Genomic DNA, 20325 nt, shown 5'->3' on the forward strand with positions numbered 1-20325 from the left:
CCCTGGGGGCCCCATCAAACTTGAGCATAGTTGTTGTGGTGGAGGTTTATGAGCTGGACAAGAATAGGTTCCAGAACCCTAACTCCTTTGAAGGTCCCTTCTGGGAACCTTGTTTAAGGTTGCCTTGAGGTCCAAAAAGGCAATATGGATGTGTCCCTCTCTAAGTTTAGTATATTTCCAAATAGTAATCAACAGCTGTAGGACTTGAACTATGGTACTGGTTCTGGCCCTAAATTGTGCTTGGTATGGAGTCATAATTCTTGCTTCCTCAATCCAGTCATTTAGGCCCTCATTATGTCCCTTGCCCTTGGTAGCTGGTGGACCCTTTTTGCCCTTGCTAGCTGGTGGTACCTCTTTGCCCTTGCTAGCTGGTGGTGCCTCCTTGCCCTTGCTAGCTGGTGGTGCCTCCTTGCCCTTGCTAGCTGATGGTGCCTCCTTGCCCTTGCTAGCTGGTGGTGCCTCCTTGCCCTTGCTAGCTGGAGGTCCCTTCTTGCCCTTGGCAGCTGGTGCAGGCACACTGGCAGTGCTGATGGGTGTCTCCTTGGAGCCTCTCACACCTGCAGTAGCTGAAGAAACTACAGTAGCCGTGGACTGGGTAGCTGAGGTGCTGGCCTGGGTTCTGCCCACCCTGGCCTGAAGTGAAGGACGGGGGGGGAGGGACAGGGAATAGGGCAAGGGTTGAAAGGAAAAGCCTTTTAGGGACACTGTGGCTGGAAGAGGGTGAAGGTTTGGGAGTGGAGGAAGAGGGAGTGGTTGTAGGAGATATCTGTCTGCTCTGTTTGGGTGCAGGTGCATGGGCTGGATGATGTTGTGAGATGGATGGCTGTTGGGTGTCTGAATGCTTGTGTTTGCGTACTTTGGGAGGAGGGAGCACAGACACAGTGGGAGAGGACACAGGGGACGTGTGCATGGATGTGGGTGTGGTGACTGCCAGTGAGTGGCGTGTAGTGATAGGCATGATGGTGATGGAGGTAGTGGATGAGGATGTAGTGCATACAGGTGTGAGTGGAGATGGTACTGGGAGAAAGGTGGATGAGGAGGAGGAGGGGGACACAGTGGAGGCAGTGGATGTTGGTGTGTCTGCATCTGGATGGTGCTTGTGTGAGTGCCTGTGGGATGAAGTGTGGTGCTTGTGTTTGCCTGAGCCACTTCTATGTGTTGATTTGGGTGCATGCTGGTCTGAAGGTGTGCTTGGGATAGGCTAGGGTGGAGGGGAATGGGACTGGATAGAGGAAGATGGAGGGGGGAGGCTAAGGCAGGGCCAATGGCTGCCATCAGTGAGTTGGCCAGGGCCTGGAATGATCTCTGTTGGGCCGCCACGCCAGAGTGAATGCCCTCCAGGAATGCATTGTTTGTTGCTAATGCCCTGCTAGCCCCTGGATGGCATTCCGTATGGTTGACTGCCCAACAGAGATGGATCTCAGGAGGTCAATAGCCTCTTCACTGAGGGTAGCAGGGCTGACTGGGGCAGGGGCTGAGGTGCCTGGGGCGATGGAGATGCCCACCCTCCTGGGTGAGCGGGCACGGGTCACATCAGTGAGTTGGCCAGAGCCTCAAATGATCTCTGTTGGGCCGCCACGCCAGAGTGAATGCCCTCCAGGAATGCATTTGTTTGTTGCTAATGCCCTGCTAGCCCCTGGATGGCATTCCGTATGGTTGACTGCCCAACAGAGATGGATCTCAGGAGGTCAATAGCCTCTTCACTGAGGGCAGCAGGGCTGACTGGGGCAGGGGCTGAGGTGCCTGGGGCGATGGAGATGCCCAATCTCCTGGGTGAGCGGGCACAGGACACAGGCTGAGGGGCTGCTGGGAGGGCAATGCTGGTGGGGGGGTGGCAGCTGTACCTGTTGATGTGGTGGGCACAGAGGTGCCCGCCACCACAAGGGAGCTCCCATCAGAGGAGGAGTCACTGTCGCTGGTGTATGCTCCTGTCACCATTGTGGAGCTCCCCTCGCCCTCCATCCCACTGGTGCCTTCAGACTCTGTTACTTCACCCTCCAGGGCCATGTGGGATGTAGCTCCCTCCTGCTCTGGTACCACTGCTACTCCAGCAGATGATGTTAATGCACGCAAGAACAGGGTGACAAAACAAAAAGGGGGGAAGACAGAAGAAACACATGTTCAGTGCATGCAACACCACTACCGTTGGCGGACACAACACACAGGGAGCAGCCCTATGCACTAAGCCATGCACTAACAGTTCTTAGGAAATTCACATGCCCATGGGGGACAATGCCTAAGCACAATTGCTGCACACCTGGAACCCAAAGGAGCCTGACTAGGTGTAGATGGCTATTACCACTAGTGGGGTTGGGGTGCCACAGAACCTGCCTAACAAGGGACCTACCCTACCAAGTTCGCCCTGGCCTATGGGAACCCATAGCCCACTTCCCCCAGCCAGACACCTCGTAAAGCGTGCAGAGTCAGCTGAATGAGAGAGTACTCACCCCCTTGTGGCAGCTGTGATGCCCTCAAGCGCCCACCCAACTCTGGATAGGCCACAGTCAGGATCCGGTACATCTGGGGGGTCATGGTGCAACGGGCATCCTTCCACGTTGGGAGGCCATCCCCATCTGGGCCTCCGCCGTCTTCTTGCTCCAGTGGCGCCGGTTCTCCCATCTTTTCAGGCAGTGGGTGCTCTGTCTATGGTAGACCACCAGGGTCCGGCCGTCCTTGGCGATGGCATGCCAAATACCGTTCTTCTGGTGAGCGCTGACCTAGAGGAAAAGTGAAGTTAGAATGGATGTTACTATCCCGTACATTTCATCTCATGCATTGCTTAAACCTTCCCCACCCTGGGCCAGACATACATACACACACACTATCCTGATATGCTGGCCTGTCCCCCTCCCCACCCTCTTCCATTCACGACACTCCATACAATCATGTGCCATACACCATGCTCACAGTGTACTCATCTGTTTGTCTGGAGGACCGTACAGTAGTGTGTATTGGGGGAGGACCCCATCCACCAGTTTGTCCAACTCCTCCGAAATGAAGACAGTGGCCCTTTCCCCAGACACTGTAGCCATCGTCGCTTCCAGACACTGGTTACAGCAGCACTTGCAGTGTAGGTCTTCTTATGTTGAAGGTCAGGTATCAAGTGAGGGAACAGTTAGAAAATGGCTGCCACGTCTGCGGCGGTGCGTACCGTCACCACCGACGTACATTGTCATTGGCTCCTGGGACCCATAAGGCCCAATGTTAACCAATGCTGAAATTGCGCCGCAGTCTTCGACCGCCTACTGCGACAGTGTACAATGCCAGTGCAGTTACCTCATTTCCCCTTGTCCCACCTTACAGGTCAGGCAGCCGTCATTTCAGGGGGCCACATTGCAGGCAAAAAAACTGCGTCATACCTATTTAGGCCAGGAATACAGACAGATAAAGGCACATTGCGAATTTCTAACGTTTTTGCAAAAAACACATTGTGATACCTAAGTGTTGGATGACACTCTGCTCACTGTTCTCCTCCATAGAGCCCGTCTGCTGGGGCAGGTGATGAGATGGAGGCAGCCTCCGTGTACAGACCCCTGGTGGACCTGTTGACAATGGAAGAGAGACACATTATTATCACTTACAGACTTGATTGTGCAACAATACAGGAACTGTGTGCCCAGTTGGAGCCAGACCTGATGTCAGCTATCTGCCAACCCACAGGAATCCCCCCTGAAGTGTAGGTTCTGTCTGTACTCTATTTCCTGGCAAGTGGGTCTTTTCAAACAACAGTGGCCATGGCGTCAGGGATGTCCCAGCCAATGTCCTCTAACGTGTTGTCCAGAGTGTTGTCTGCCCTGCTGAAACACATGCACAGGTACATTGTTTTCCCTCAAGTGGAGGATTTACCAACAGTGAAAGGTGACTTCTATGCCCTGGGACATATCCCCAACATCATTGGTGCCATTTATGGTACACATGTTGCATTTGTCCCCCCCTGCAGGAATGAACAGGTGGACAGAAACCGGAAAAGCTACCATTCAATGAATGCGCAGATGGTGTGTTTGGCAGACCAGTACATCTCCCATGTGAATGCCAAGTATCCTGGCTCAGTGCATGACGATTACATTTTGAGGAATAGCAGCATCCCTTATGTGATGGGGCAACTCCAGAGGCACCGTGTGTGGCTAATAGGTGAGCCTAAAGCCCCCACACAGTTTCATTTGGGGTCTAGTTATGGGAGATTCCCTAATGTTTGGAGGATGTCTAACAGGTGTCCCTCGATATTTGCAGGTGACTCTGGTTACCCCAACCTTTCATGGCTACTGACCCCAGTGAGGAATCCCAAGACAAGGGCAGAGGAACGCTACAATGAGGCACATGAGTGAACTAGGGGGATAATAGAACGCACCTTTGGCCTCCTGAAAGCCAGATTCCGGTGCATCCATCTTACAGTGGATCCCTATACCACTCACCGAAGAAGGTGTGCCAGATAATTGTGGCCTGCTGTATGTTGCACAACCTGGCTTTGCGACGCCAGGTGCCTTTTCTGCAGGAGGATGAGCCTGATGGTTGTCTTGTGGCAGCTGTGGAGCCTGTGGACAGTGAAGAAGAGGAGGAAGAAGAAGAAGATGTAGACAACCGAAACAACATCATCATGTAATACTTCCAGTGAGACACAGGTAAGACGATGCCGCTGCTTCCCACATCTCATACTATTGTTGGAACTAGCATCTGTCTGCCTTTTTCACTCTGTGTAGGGACCTTGGCTTGTTACTTTGCCTTTCCATTTCATAGATATGGGTCTGAATTTGTGCCCTCTGCTATGTTTACTGCTGGCCTACAGCTGTGTAACATTGGTATGTGAACAAGTACATTGACATTGCTATATTCCTGAGGTTTTGCAATGACACATTTGTGAAAGCACAGACTGACTCCAGATTGTTTTGCGATTCAAGGGTGTTTATTTCTGTGCAAATAAGTGGAGGGGCTGTGATATGGGCTGGGGTGATGGTGGAGCAATGTCCATTGCAGAGTCCAGTCTATTTGTATCACAAGTGCATTGATCACTAGGGCATAGGAAGTGGAGCACTGGCACTTTAAGGTGGACAGGGTGACAAAGTGTGACAGAAGGGTGACTTTCAGAGGGGTCTTATTTCCTGGTGAGGGTCTTGGCAATGTTCTCTGTCTTGTTCCTGGATCTCAGGGAGCGTTTGCGGGCTGGTTCTCCTTCTGCAGGAGGTGGGGTGCTGGTGGCCTGTTATTCCTGTGGCAGTGCCTCCTGTCCACTAGCGCTGGCGGAGGTGGAGGGCTGTTCATCATCCAGGCTAATATCAGGGGCCTGTTGGTGTGCCACTGTGTCCCTCATGGTATTGACAAGGTCTGCAGCACCCATGCAATGGTGACCAGAGTGGTGTTAATGGACTTCAAGTCCACCCTCATCTCCAGGTAGTGTTCCTCCTGCAGCCGCTGGGTCTCCTAAAACTTGGCCAGTACCGAGCCCATGGTCTCCTGGGAATGGTGGTATGCTCCCGTGATGTTGGAGAGTGCCTCGTGGAGTGTCGGTTCCTTGGGCCTTTCCTCCCCCATTGCACAGCAGTCCTCCCAGCTTCCCTGTTATCCTGTGCGTCTGTCCCCTGAACCGTGTGCCAACTGCCACTGACTCCAGGTCCCTGATTTTCTTGGGTTGGTGGGTTTGCCTGGGGTCCCTGGAGTGCTGGACACACTGCTGATTGACGTGTCCTGGGGACAGAGGGATGGGCCCACTGGGTGGGTGCTGTGCTGCTGTTTCCAGTGGGGGGAGGCTCTGTGGTGGTTTGGGACTGTGGGGGTCATTCCGACCCCGGCGGGCGCCGCCCGGCGGGCGGAAACCGCCCAAACACCGCCCCGCGGTCAAATGACCGTGGGGAGCATTTTGACTTTCCCGCTGGGCCGGCGGGCGATCTTCAAAAGATCGCCAGCCGGCCCAGCAGGAAAGCCCCAGCAAAGATGAAGCCGGCTCCGAATGGAGCCGGCGGATTTGCTGGGGTGCGACGGGTGCAGTTGCACCCGTTGCGATTTTCACTGTCTGCTATGCAGACACTGAAAATCTTGTTGGGGCCCTGTTAGGGGGCCCCTGCAGTGCCCATGCCAGTGGCATGGGCACTGCAGGGGCCCCTGGGGGCCCCACGACACCCGTTCCCGCCAGCCTGGTTCTGGCGGTGAAAACCACCAGAACCAGGCTGGCGGGAAGGGGGTCGGAATCCCCATGGCGGCGCTGCATGCAGCGCCGCCATGGAGGATTCCCTGGGGCAGGGGAAAACCGGCGGGAAACCACTGGTTCCCCTTTTCTGACCGCGGCTTTACCGCCACGGTCAGAATGCCCCGGAAGCACCGCCAGCCTGTTGGCGGTGCTTCCTCTGCCCTGGCGGTGAGACACCGCCAGGGTCAGCATGAGAGCCTGTGTCTGGTGAACCGACTGTCCCGAGATCCCTGATGGGCCGGGCTGGTCATCTTGATCCAGGCGTGCAGAGCTGCTGTCATCACTGTGGGCCTCTTCACCCCCACCCCCCCAGTGCCTTGAGTCCCTCACAGGTGAGTAGCATGCTCTATACATTTTTTGATTGATTCTGAGGGGGGACTGGATATGTCTGGCACCTCCTGTCTGGTAACGTTGGGTAGTGGTCCTGTTGGGGTGTAGATGCATAATCTTAGTATCTGTGAGTGCCCTCCTGTGCAATGGGTGAGTTAACCTCTACTCCTGTGCTTGCATTATTTCCATGGCCCTTGTGTGATTGGTGATTTTGGGGCATGAGTGAGTCTCTCTACTGGGCATGCTTTGGTGAGGGGTGTCCATGCATTGATGTTACATGCAGGGCTTGGTTTTGGGATGTGTGGGTTGTGGTAGTGGGGTATCTGTGGGGTGTTGGGGTGTTGGGTGTGAGGGTGAGGGTGGGAGTATGTGATGGCATACAGGTAGGGTGGGGGGGGAATATAGTAGTAAAGATTTGCCTTTCCAGAGTCCAGTCCTCCTGCTACTCCTGTGAGCCCTCAGGATGCAGTATTGCCAAGACTTGTTCCTCCCATGTTGTTAGTTGTGGGGGTCCACCGCCAGTCCTCTGTACAGCAATCTGGTGTCTGGATACCATGGAACGTACCTTCTCCCGCAGGTCGTTCCTCCTCTTCCTGATGTCATCCTGTGTTCGGTGAGACACCGCCAGGGTCAGCATGAGAGCCTGTGTCTGGTGAACCGACTGTCCCGAGATCCCTGATGGGCCGGGCTGGTCATCTTGATCCAGGCGTGCAGAGCTGCTGTCATCACTGTGGGCCTCTTCACCCCCCCCCCCAGTGCCTTGAGTCCCTCACAGGTGAGTAGCATGCTCTATACATTTTTTGATTGATTCTGAGGGGGGACTGGATATGTCTGGCACCTCCTGTCTGGTAACGTTGGGTAGTAGTCCTGTTGGGGTGTAGATGCATAATCTTAGTATCTGTGAGTGCCCTCCTGTGCAATGGGTGAGTTAACCTCTACTCCTGTGCTTGCATTATTTCCATGGCCCTTGTGTGATTGGTGATTTTGGGGCATGAGTGAGTCTCTCTACTGGGCATGCTTTGGTGAGGGGTGTCCATGCATTGATGTTACATGCAGGGCTTGGTTTTGGGATGTGTGGGTTGTGGTAGTGGGGTATCTGTGGGGTGTTGGGGTGTTGGGTGTGAGGGTGAGGGTGGGAGTATGTGATGGCATACAGGTAGGGTGGGGGGGGAATATAGTAGTAAAGATTTGCCTTTCCAGAGTCCAGTCCTCCTGCTACTCCTGTGAGGCCCTCAGGATGCAGTATTGCCAAGACTTGTTCCTCCCATGTTGTTAGTTGTGGGGGTCCACCGCCAGTCCTCTGTACAGCAATCTGGTGTCTGGATACCATGGAACGTACCTTCTCCCGCAGGTCGTTCCTCCTCTTCCTGATGTCATCCTGTGTTCTTGGAGGCTGTCCCACTGCGTTGACCCTGTTGACGATTCTCCGCCATAACTCCATCTTCCTAGAAATGGATGCCTGATGCACTGGTGATCCGAATAGCTGTGGCTCTACCCAGATGATTTCCTCTACCATGATCCTGAGCTCCTCCTCTGAAAATCTGGGGTGTCTTTGAGGTGCCATGATTTGGTGTGGGTGATGTGTGAGGTGCTGTATGTTGTGATGTGTGAGGGGATGTGTTGGTGTTTGTTGTTTGAGGTGTGTGGCTGTTGTATAAGTGATGGTGTTGTGTGTCTGTGGATGCTGATGTTGTGTTAGCTAATCTCTCTCTTGGTCTTCTTTCACATTTTTTGTTGTAAGGGTTTGTGGGTGATGTGGGAGTGTGCTTTATATTGGATTGGGTGTGTGGGTGTGGTGTGTGTATGTGTATCAGGTGTGTGTATTTTGATTTGTCCAATGTAGTTGTGTTTTGTAAACGTGTGTGTATTTTGAGCGCGGCGGTGTGTACCGCCAATGGATTACCGCATTGAAAGACCGCTGTGCTGATTCGTGGGTCGTGATAGTGTGGGCGTATTCTTGTTGGCGTGACGGTGTGGGTTTTGCTATCACCAGTTTAACACTGACCTTTGGTGTGGTGGACTTGTGTGGGTGTCTGTATTGTGGGGGATTCCGAGCTGTGGGTCGTAATACCTGTAGCAGAAGTCTGCCGCCGCAACGGTATGCTGTCGTTCTTCAGCACGGTTGTAATGAGAGCCAATGTCTGCCCAATGTCTGCCCCTTTCCTTGTATGGGGGATTGGGGCTCCTGCAGGATAGTAATGGTCAAACAATTAACATAGGGTACCCATACTGAGATGTCATGGCTCAGTAGAGCTCCAAGGTTTTTTTCTGGACCCGGATAATTGCCTAGTTTAATAGCAGTATTTACTACCCTAGTGTCTTCAAAAAAGAAGTAAAGGACAGGAGGAGTGCTATTCTGAAGGGGAGTATAGGGGGTCACTAGTTCTATAGGGGCCTGTTTGTATAGCTGGGTAAAATGATCTACCCAAGCCCCTGGATTCAGATGGCAATCAGGCTGTGAGCTTGAAGATCTACTCCCATGGGCAAACATTCTCCAAAACAGTCTTCTTTGCAGCCAGTACTAATTTGCCCCAACAGGTATCCTCCTATGGTTACTGTGTCTTTTTATACACTACCCTTAATTTGAGTACCTCTTGCATGTTTTAGGTTTAAGTACATCACCTAGGGCTTTCACAACAGTCCTTCAAATACCATAGATTACTTTCCTTACTATGGGACTTGACCAAAGGATTCATTTTTAGAGGTTTGGTCAGGATATTTTTCAAAGATTCTGCCAGCTCAGTATGTTTATCTTATAGAGGTTGAAAGACTGGAAGAGGTGGGGACTTCTGCTTGGGCCTTCACAAAAGCATTATATATCTTGGTCAAGATCTTTAAATTCCCCAGAACTGAGGGCCATTTAATGACTCTACGATTATTTCCTATTACTGGGGTAAAGGTTGAAGATGTTAAAGGACAGGAAACACTAGACCAACATATCAAGATTTTAGCATGAAGGGGATAATTATTGCTCTCCTGATTAGATCCTGTCTTTAAATCTACCAACTCATCCTACATCAAAGCTTTAATCAAGATATAGTCCAATTTGGATGAAAACTGCCCTTTTATATATGTGGAAGCTCTCTTCTTATCAGACCAGACAGAGATCTGCCATTACGAGCTCTCAGCCCATTTGAAGACGTACAGCAGAGAACCTGCTTCGCTACTACTGGGCTCGGGACAAAGAGTTTGGAGGTGAGTGAGAGTATGCCCTAATATTCATCCTTCTCCTTGAGAAGTGTATCAGAAACATATGGGTTTAAAATTTATAGTGAGATCTCCCCCTATGATTATTACATCTTTGGGACTAATTAAGATTACAGCACAATGCAAGGTGGCCAGTGTAGATTTTTCTACACTCCTACTTCTAGGCTTACAATAGATATTATATAGGCACATGCATGGTGCTCATAATGAATGGATTTTTAGACCCAGGATGTCTGAGGAGGCAAGATCTAAGGTAGCAATGCACAGATTTAAATTGATTCTTACCCAGGTCAAAAGACCCAACCAATGGTCTACCTCAAACCGACAGTGAAATATTTATATAATATATAACAGTCCAAATTATACAAAGGTTCTGAAGCCCATGTCTCTTGGAACATGCACACATCAAACTGCTCAATATATTCCATCCAATCAGTCACTAGCAGGTTGAGCTTAAGACCAGCAATGTTCCAAGATAGAATGGTGTTTAGTCCATTGGGGATAACTTTTTTACCTCTGTGGGAGTGGTCTGCTGACAAGGTCTTCTGGGTTTGAGATATAGTTAATAATGAGGACGGAATAGATTGATGGGGCATGACCCTTCCACTATTTCAGTAGAAAACTAGGGGAATATTACAGAAGGATCTAAACCATTGATTCGTTCATTTGTCCCGGAAGGTAAGCCATCACCTCTGATTGATATATTTTCCAGGACGGATGTAGGAGAAAGATATCCATAATCCCCCCTGACACTAAATGTGAATCCAAAGTAGAAGACTGGATTACCTTGGCCACTTTAGGCACTGATTTTAATGTAGGACCAACATCAATAGTCAGCTAATACAGCCACCTTCTGTCTTGGGCATCCAAAGATGACAATGGCCCAAAATGATTAGTAGTTGAAACATTGAAGGTTGTTTGCCCAGTGCTAGCTGTGGTTCTATCATAGGAGTTTACATATTAGGTATTATGAGCAATGGTATTGGTCTGTAAAACTAGCCCAGGAGGGCAGCTCTTATTTTCCCTGGCATCATTGACAGATTGTTTAAATGCCTTCAAAGCAAGCCTACTAACATGGGAGTTTTAAAATTCACCAGGACACAGTCTTCTATGCAATCTTTTGGATGGATGCCATGCCATGGGGCTGTTCTAACCAAAATTATATTTTGGGCTATGTCATATGGCCGACGTGTTCATTTTTAACCAATGCAGGCACTTGTTTTTCAAGGTCAAATGGGTTTCAGATACACTAGGGGGGATTTCTGGGACACCCTTAGGGACAATTAGATAAGGGGTGCACTCTGGGGGAAACTGGGGGTTTTTCACCACAGCTTTCCCAGTATCTATATGTGGGCTAGACCACTATGATCTACCATCTACCTGCTGCAGCCCTGATTTATTTTGGGGATACTGCTCTAGGTTACCTTTTGTAATGTTTTGCTGGTGGCTGAATGTTGAGACTAGAGGGGATATGGGACATGCCTGAGTCTGATGCACAGGCAGCACAGAGTCAGATGAACAACTGTTGACCCCTTCTGAAAATGGCGGTGGCTTCAAGGCCATATTTGTAAGCCCAGATCGTTAAATCGAGCTATTAATGGTGCTGATTCTCTTCTTAAAGCGTCTCTAAATTGACTTACACAAACGTTTATTAACTTAGCTATGGAATCATTAGTCAGCACTGTAGAGGCCTCACCAATCTGATGAGAGGAATCACTGCACTGTGAGGTTTTGTCTGTTGGAGAAGCTGGAGAAATGGTAGGGGGAGGAGTGAGAACTCAGCTCTTTTCTTTGGTCACTGGTGTTTGCCCTTCTAGATTTCACAGTAGGGGTGATAGATGGTGAATTACTATCTTCTATAGAGGCATCCCTTAACGAGAGTTGAGAGGGTGACTTTAAAGGGGAACCAGAATTATAAAGAGGTCTTGGGGAGGAGACTTTGCCTGTTCTCATTCTAAGGGGGGATCAACTGGTGAAAGGGAACCTAGTGAAGAAGAACCTGAATATAGTGACAGTCTCCTTTCAGACAGAAAGATCTTGTTAGCTACAACACCAATCACTCTCTCTAACATGAGGTCAACACAGGTAAATTTCTTTACCTGAGCTCCTTTTAAATGATTTTTCCCCATTCTGTAAGGCAAGCCTCACAATTAACCCTGCTACTAATCTCTCCTATGGGAGATGAATAAGTAGCCAAGGGATTTAATTAAGGACATATGAGTAGGAATAACAAAATCAAGGGGGTGGCCGATCCGGCCTCCTTTGGACTATGATGGAATAATTTGGGTCCGCCTTGGTGCATGCCGCATGCATCCCACGCTGGGGACAGATGAGTCCGTTTGGAACCAGGTGTTTAGCTGGGGGACATAGTCCCAACCCAGCAATCAGGAGCAAGATACAGCACAACTATAGGTAAGAGAGCCTGCTTCGAGTGGTCGAGGGCTGCAGGCAAGTGTATCAGGTTAAAAGCACTGATAAAAGTTCCCCGATCTGCTCTGAACCAAGTATTAGCTGGGGGACGTGCCCCCCAGAAATCAGGAGCAAGATGTGACACAACTACAGGCTAGAGAACCCACTTCAAGGAGTCCTGCGCTGCAGGTAGATGATTCAGTTTAAAAGCACTGGTGAGAGTCCCAGGATTCACTCTGAACTAGGCGTCAGCTGGGGGACATAGTCCCACCCCAGCAATCAGGAACAAGATGCGGCACAACTATTGGCAGGAGAATCCACTTCAAAACATCACAGGCTGTGGGCAGATGAGTCAGTTTAAAAGCACTGGGAGAGTCGGAGTATCTACCCTGAAGCAGGTGCTGGCGGGGCGACGTAGTCCCATCCCAGCAATCAGGAGTAAGATGCGTTAAAACTATAGGTAAGACAACCCTCTACGAGGTGTTCCGTACTGCGGTGAAGTGAGTCAGTTTGAAAGCATTGGCGATAGTCCCGGGATCTGCCCTGAACCAGGTGTCAGCTGGGGGGTGTATTCCCACTGCAGCAATCAGTAGCAAATTACAGCACAGCTGTGGCCAAGAGAACACACTTGAAGGCGTCCTGCACTGTGAGTAGGTGAGTCAGTTTAAAACCACTGGTGAGAAATCCAAGATCCACCCTGATCCAGGTGTTAGCTGGGGATGTAGTCTCACCCCAGCAATCAAGAGCAAGATGCAGCACAACTATAGATAAGAGAACCAACTTCAAGGCATCCCACGCTGTGGGTAGGTATGTCAGTTTAAAAGGACTGGTGAGAGTCCCAGGATCTGCCTTGAAACAGGTGTTAGCTGGGGGATGAGGGATCCTAGCAATCAGGAGCACAATGCAGCACAGCTGTGGGCAAAAGAACCTGCTTGAAGGCATCCTGCGCTGTGAGCAGGTGAGTCAGTTTAAAAGCACTGGTGAAAGTTCCAGGACCACTGGTGAGAGTCCCGGGATCCACACTGAACCAGGTGTTAGCTGGGGATGTGGTCCCACCCCAGCAATCAGGACCAAGCAGCAGCACAACTATAGTCAGTAGACCCGGTTTCAAGGCTTACCCCAGTACCCCCCATTTAGATAGTGCTCCAGCAGCTTGCAGAACAAGGACAAATTAAAAGTGCCCTTCTCTTGGTTCGGATCTCAGCATGTTCTAATCGATTTACTTATCTACATAGTTCTATTTTATGACACACACTCTAGATGGATACTTATAGTAGAATTACCTAGTTGCATTATATTCCGGGTTATTTCCAGTTCATGTTCCAAAAGATTGGCTGCATTGAGCTGTTTAGATATCCTGACAGGCATTGCCATAAGCAGCCATGTTGGAGTAGGGTAGTGAGTCCATTTGGATAGGGTAGCTGCTACTTACCTGGCTGCAATAGGATTTTATTTTCTGCTATTTAAGAAAATATTTACTATTTGGCCAATAGCCTTGAAATTCAAGAAAAGATTCACTATTTACTTGACTAATTAAAGGAACATCTGCACTGTATTGCAAGTGGCCATGCAAATAGCAGAACAACTTCACTGTTTACCGAGCTGCTGGCTAAGTAGTTGAAATCCTTCACTGATCATCTGGCAGCTGTGCAAATAGCAGACAAATGTCATTATTTTTCTGTCCACGGGCTAAATACTAGATATTTTGTGCTGTGCTGCTGGCCATGCAAATTGCATTAAACAATTCACTATTTACCCACCTGCTGGCTAAACAGTAGAGATTCTGCACTGTGAGGCTGGCACCCATGCAAATAGCAGAAAAACTGCACTATTTACCTGGCTAATAGTTAAATGGCAGACATAATTCACTGTTCCTCTAGCAGCTATGCAAATAGCAGGACAACATAAATATTTATAGAGCTGCTGACTAAATAGTTGAAAATTTGTGTTGTTTGGCTGGCAGTTGTGCAAATTGCAGAAATATTTCACTATTTTCCCAGCCATGGGCTAAACTGTAGAGATTTGACACTCTTTGGCTGGCTGTCCTGCAAATAGCAGAAAACCTAATTAATTACCTGGTCACTGTCTAAATAGTAGAGATTCTGCACTGTTTAGCCCGAATATTTTGGAAAATATCTCCCACTCCTGAGGTTGCCAGCATCTTTTCATAGAGGGATCCCTTTCCCTTTGCAAATTAGATACCACCCAATTCGGAAGTCGTTAACTCATCAATGGGTAGCAACAGCAATTGCAGACACAAACTATCAATACATTCCTTTCCAAATTTGAAAGAGGAGGAAGGAAACCCCTTTCATGAACCCCCCTATTTGCAATTTAGTAAGCAATCACAAAAGTCCTTCTACTACTCTAAAGAAACTTCAAACTAATAAAAAAGGTATTGTACATAATTCTAAATACCTTCGTGGTCACAATCTTTGTGGTTTTGTGACATAATGCCAATAGCGCTTAAACTGTTTAAGATACAAATATTAGCTTATATGCCTAAGGGTCTCAAATATTTGAATGTTTACAAGCTATTTTACAGACATGGCACAGAATTATACTCTATTACACCAAAGGTCAAGACATAGGGTGGGTCATTCTAACCCTGGTGGTCACTAGACCACCAGGGTCACGGTCGCGGTCAGACCACCACCAAAGTGGCGGTCTGACGTCAACATTATGACCGTGGCAGAGGCGCCATGGTCAAACCACTGACACCGCCAGGCTGCCGCCAGCCTGCAGCCTGCCGGTCCTGGTGGTTGTAATCCACCAGGACAATGCTGCAAGCAGCCTTGCCCTAGGGATTATGAGTCCTCATCCACCAGCCTCTTCATGAATGTAAACACTTAAGGGCCCCTGGCGGCCCCTGCAGTGCCCATGCGAGTGGCATGGGCAGTGCAGGGGTCCCCATGCACAGTCCCATCACGCATTCCACTGCCCGAATTACGGGCCGTGAAATGTGCGACGGGTGCTGCTGCACCCACTGCACCACTGTCAGATGCTCAAAACATGCTCTAACTCCTTTACATTTACCTTCAGATGTGACTAATGATAAAGATGATTAGAACCATTTTAATCTGCTAGGGCTTTGTACTCACTCATACCCACAAAGCCATGGGAATGTACTAGGGCTCCATGGTATGAGAAAACACCTTGTTCTGCAACAAATCAGTGCATTCTAGAATCATATATTCTGATTCAGTTCAATTAAATAAATCAGACTAAAGCACCTGAAATTGAAATGTAACATTAGCCTTTTGTAATTAGGCTGATCTGCCCCCAAGGGGGGCAGAAACCTCTAGGCACCAGGGATATTTTTTTATGTTTTGTTTTATTTTTTTATATGTGGGGAGCGACCCCTTAGGCAAGGGTCACTCCCCTGGGGGCAGAATTATCTTTGGGCCATTTCAGATCGGCCTATTTTTATTAGGCCAATCTGCCCCCAGGCGGGGCAGAAACCACTAGACACCAGGGATTTTTATTTTTTTGCAAAATTCGACGCAAGGGGAGCGACTTCTTAGGCAAGGGTCATTCCCCTGGGGGACAAATTTATTTTAGGCCATTTCTGCCCCCCTTGGGGGCATAGCTGCCTATTTCTATTAGGCTGATCTGCCTCCAAGGGGGGCAGAATCCACTAGGCACCAGGGATTTTTTTTTTTGCGTCAATTTCATGCAAGGGGAGCGACCCCTTAGGCAAGGGTCTTTCCCCTTGGGGGGCAAATTTATTTTAGGTCATTTCTGCTCCTCTTGGGGGCAGATTGGCCTATTTCTATTAGGCCGATCTGCCCCTGGGGGCAGAAACCACTTAGGCCCCAGGGATTGGTGTGTGTGTTTTGTTTGGGGGGCAGCCCTTTGGACCATATCTGCTCCCCTTGGGGACAGATCGGCTTATTTTTGGAAGGCCCATCTACCCCCAAGGGGGGCAGAAAGCCCACCAGAGATCAGGGAAGATTTTTTTTCAAAATAAGAGGGTGGGGGTATGGCCAGAGCCCCACCGCAAATAAATGGGGCCAAAGTTGTTCCGCCTACCAGTGGGCAGATGGGGCAATTACCCCCGAACCACACCCTGGGGGCAAGAAGTCTACTAAATGCCAGGGAATTTTTTTAAAAAATAGTGGGGTGGTGACTACCAACCAATATGGGCATGGTTATCCCCCCACCCCAACTGAAGGGGATAACAATCTTTCAGGCCTCCCCCACACACTAAAACATCTTATCCCACGGCAAGCAAGTGGGCATTTAATTATTTGGGGTTTTGGTTTTACATTTGGGCCATGAGAGCTTGGCTAACTCTCAAAATCGTCCCACTTGGAATGATGAGGGCTGCACTTTTTGGACTTTGGGACTCTGCCATGTAGAAAAATCCACAAGACCTAGACACATCTGAAAACTAAACATCTGGGTGAGGCCAGGGTGGTGTGCTTCACATGCACCCTGCACCATTTTCTTACCCACAATGCCCTGAAAACCTCCAACTTTGCTGGAAATCACACATTTTCCCCACATTTTTGTGATGGAACCTACTGGAATCTGCAGGAATCCCCAAAATTCCTACCACCCAACATTGTCCCATCTATACCAATAGAAATTCTGCCCCACTTGTCAGCCTTAAAATGTTTTTTTCCAAACTGCTCTTTTGGACCCGCTTTGGTTCCCCCTCAATTTTGACACGTTTTTGGCTCTTCCCTGTCACAGGCACTTGGCCCACCTACACAAGTGAGGTATCATTTTTACCAGGAGGCTGAGGGGAACATTGGGTGGTAGGAAATTTGTCCCGGTGCGGTGATCCCACACAGAAATGTGGGAAAAATGTGATTTTTTAGCTAAATTTGACGTTTGCTGAGGATTCTGGGTAAGAAAACACCCAGGACCAAAAACGCAGGTGCCCCCCTCAAAAACAAGTAGTTTTGTATTTATAATTTTGATGTGTCCAGATAGAGTTTTGGGGCATTTCCTTTCGCGGGGCACTGGGCCTACCCACACAAGTGAGGTACCATTCTTATCGGAAGACTTTGGGGAACACTGTGGCTCCTCTTAGATTCCAGAACTTTCTGTCACCGAAATGTGAGGAAAAAGTGTTTTTTTTTGCCAAATGTTGAGGTTTGCAAAGGATTCTGGGTAACAAAACCTGGTAAGAGCCCCACAAGTCACCCCATCTTGGATTTCCCTAGGTGTCTAGTTTTCACAAATGTACAGGTTTGGTAGGTTTCCTAGGTGCCGGCTGAGCTGAACGGCAAAATTCACAGCTAGGCACTTTGCGAAAAACACGTCAGTTTTCAATGTAAAAATGTGATGTGGTCATGTTGTGTTTTGGGGCATTTCCTGTCGTGGGCGCTAGGCATACCCACACAAGTGAGGTACAATTTTTATCGACAGACTTGGGGGAACGCTGGGTGGAAGAAAATTTGTGGCTCCTCTCAGATTCCAGAACTTTCTGTCACCGAAATGTGAGGAAAAAGTGCTTTTTGGCCAATTGTTGAGGTGTGCAAAGGATTCTGGGTAACAGAACCTGGTGAGAGCCCCACAAGTCACCCCATCTTGGATTCCCCTAGGTGTCTAGTTTTCATAAATGTGCAGGTTTGGTAGGTTTTCCTAGGTGCCGGCTGAGCTGGAGACCAAAATCGACAGCTAGGCACTTTGCGAAAAACACACCAGTATAGAATGAAAACCCACTGTAAGGTGCAGCTCATTTATCGGCTCTGGGTACCTAGGGTTCTTGATGAACCTACAAGCCCTATATATCCCTGCAACCAGAGGAGTCCATCCGACATAACGGTATATTGTTTAAAAAAATATGACATTGCAGGAAAAAGTTACAGAGTAAAACATAGAGAAAAATGGCTGTTTTTTACCTCAATTTCAATATTTTGGTATTTCAGTTGTTATTTTCCATAGCAAACCCTTGTATGATCTACACAAATTACCCATTGCTGAATTCAGAATTTTGTCTACTTTTCAGAATTGTTTGGGTTTCTGGGATCTAGCATTGGTTTCACACCCATTTCTGTCACTGAGTGGAAGGAGGCTGAAAGCACAAAAAATCGTAAAAATGTGGTACGTCCCAGTAAAATGCCAAAATTGTTTTGAAAAATTGTTTTTTCTGATTAAAGTCTGCCAGTTCCTGAAAGCTGGGAAGCTGGTGATTTTAGCACCGCAAACCCTTTGTTGATGCCAGTTTCAGGGGAAAAAACACACGCCTTCTTCTGCAGCCCTTTTTTCCCATTTTTTTTACCATTTCTTGGCCTGCTTTAGAGGAACCCACAAAGTCTGGGTACCTCTAGAATCCCTAGGATGTTGGAAGGAAAGGACGCAAATTTGGCATGGGTAGCTTATGTGGACAAAAAGTTATGAGGGCCTAAGCGAAAACTATTCCAAATAGGCAAAAAAAGGCCTGGCACAGGAGGGGTAAAAGGCCTGGCAGCGAAGGGGTTAATGCATCCTCATTTTCCAGGCAAGTGATGAGGATTCATTATGTTCATAACTGATTTGGGGTGTTACTGTTTAAGACATTATTTTCTTCCTGTTGTTCAGACACAGTCTGTGTGCTAGTTGATGGCACTCACAGCAGTTGCAATGGTGCTGGCTCTAATCAGATGTCTACAAACAATGACACAACAAAGCATGAGATCTCAAGCACTTGGCTATCATCAACCTTTCTGAGGAGTCATCTGGCACAAACAAAGGGCATCCCTACTTAGAAACTATGAAACTTTTACCAAGATACACCGATGACCTACTCCTTACTTCTATGATCTGTCCGATGTCATCACCCAGAAAGAACAAATCAACAGCCCTTTCCTAAGAAGGACCTCACAATTTTTTTGGGGTAGCCTTTTGTCCATTCTCCTTCCTTTCATTTCTGGGTCTCCACCGTCTATCCAAAGGGATGCTGTAAATACACTCCCACTGTGCAGGGAAGCTGTATCTAATTGCATTCACCTCATGGAAAATGTATTCCACTGGTCCATGCACTAAGACCTTCATCACACAGGGAGTCTTTCTACTATGCAATTACAGGCAGATTTATGAAGAACGTGCATTGAACTTGTGTCAAGCAAGGTGACACAAGGAATCACAAGCCCTTAAATTAAGTTTACTAAGCCCCACAAAGACACATTGCATGGCTCTGTGTGGCTTAGTAATCCAGAGTATCACAAGATAGCGTAAATCATTGCCTTGAGCAACCCTGTATTGAGAAAGTATTCCATGGGTGGACCATAGGGGTTCTAAAAACCTATGTGCCCCCACAAACTTCAGGCTCATTTCCTCAGACTTCGTGAGTGTGGGGACGCCATTTTACACGTGTACTGGTCATAGGTCACTGCCTATGTCCAGCAACATAATGGTAACTCCGAACATAGTCATGTTTGGTATAAAATATGTTGGAACCATAACCCAAGCCTTTTTCAAGCACTGGTTGTATGATTTCATGCACTCTGGTGGGCTCCTGAGAGGACCTTCAGTATTGCCATTTTAACCTTCCGAGGTTTTCCAGGCAGCCCCAGCTGCTGCCACCTAACACACAGGTTTCTGCCTTCCTGTTGCTTGAGAAGCTCAAGCTCAGGAAAGCAGATCAAGGATTTCCTTTGGTAGAGGGGTGTTACACCCTCTCCCTTTGGAAATAGGTGTTACAGGCTGGGGAGGGGTAGCCTCCCCAAGCCACTGGAAATGCTTTGAAGGGCACATTTGGTGCCCTTCTTGCATAAACCAGTCTACACCAGTTCAGGGACCCCTAGTCCCCGCTCTGGCATGAAAATAGACAAAGGAAAGGGGAGTGACCACTCACCTGTCAATCACCACCCCAGGGGTGGTGGTCAGACCTCCTCTAGAGGGTCCCTGTGTTTTGCTATCTTGGATTCAAGGTTGACAGGGAACTCTGGCAGCATCTGAGTGGCCAGTGCCAGCAGGTGAAATCACAGCCCTCCCCTGATAGGTGTTTACCTGGTTAGGTGACCAATCCCCCTTTCAGGACTATTTAAGGTCTCTCTTTTGGATGGTTCCTCAGATTCAGATTGCAAGAATCCAGCAGGAATCATCTGCATCCTCCACTTCGACTTCTCACTGAAAAAACTGCATCTGGACCTTTCAGGAACTCTACAAGCTGCAAGACGCCTTCTGCAACATTGTGGGGCATATTTATACTCCGTTTGCGCCGAATTTGCGTCGTTTTTTTTGACGCAAACTAGACGCAAAACTAA

Source organism: Pleurodeles waltl, chromosome 3_1, assembly GCF_031143425.1.
Source record: "Pleurodeles waltl isolate 20211129_DDA chromosome 3_1, aPleWal1.hap1.20221129, whole genome shotgun sequence".
Taxonomy (NCBI): Eukaryota; Metazoa; Chordata; class Amphibia; order Caudata; family Salamandridae; genus Pleurodeles; species Pleurodeles waltl.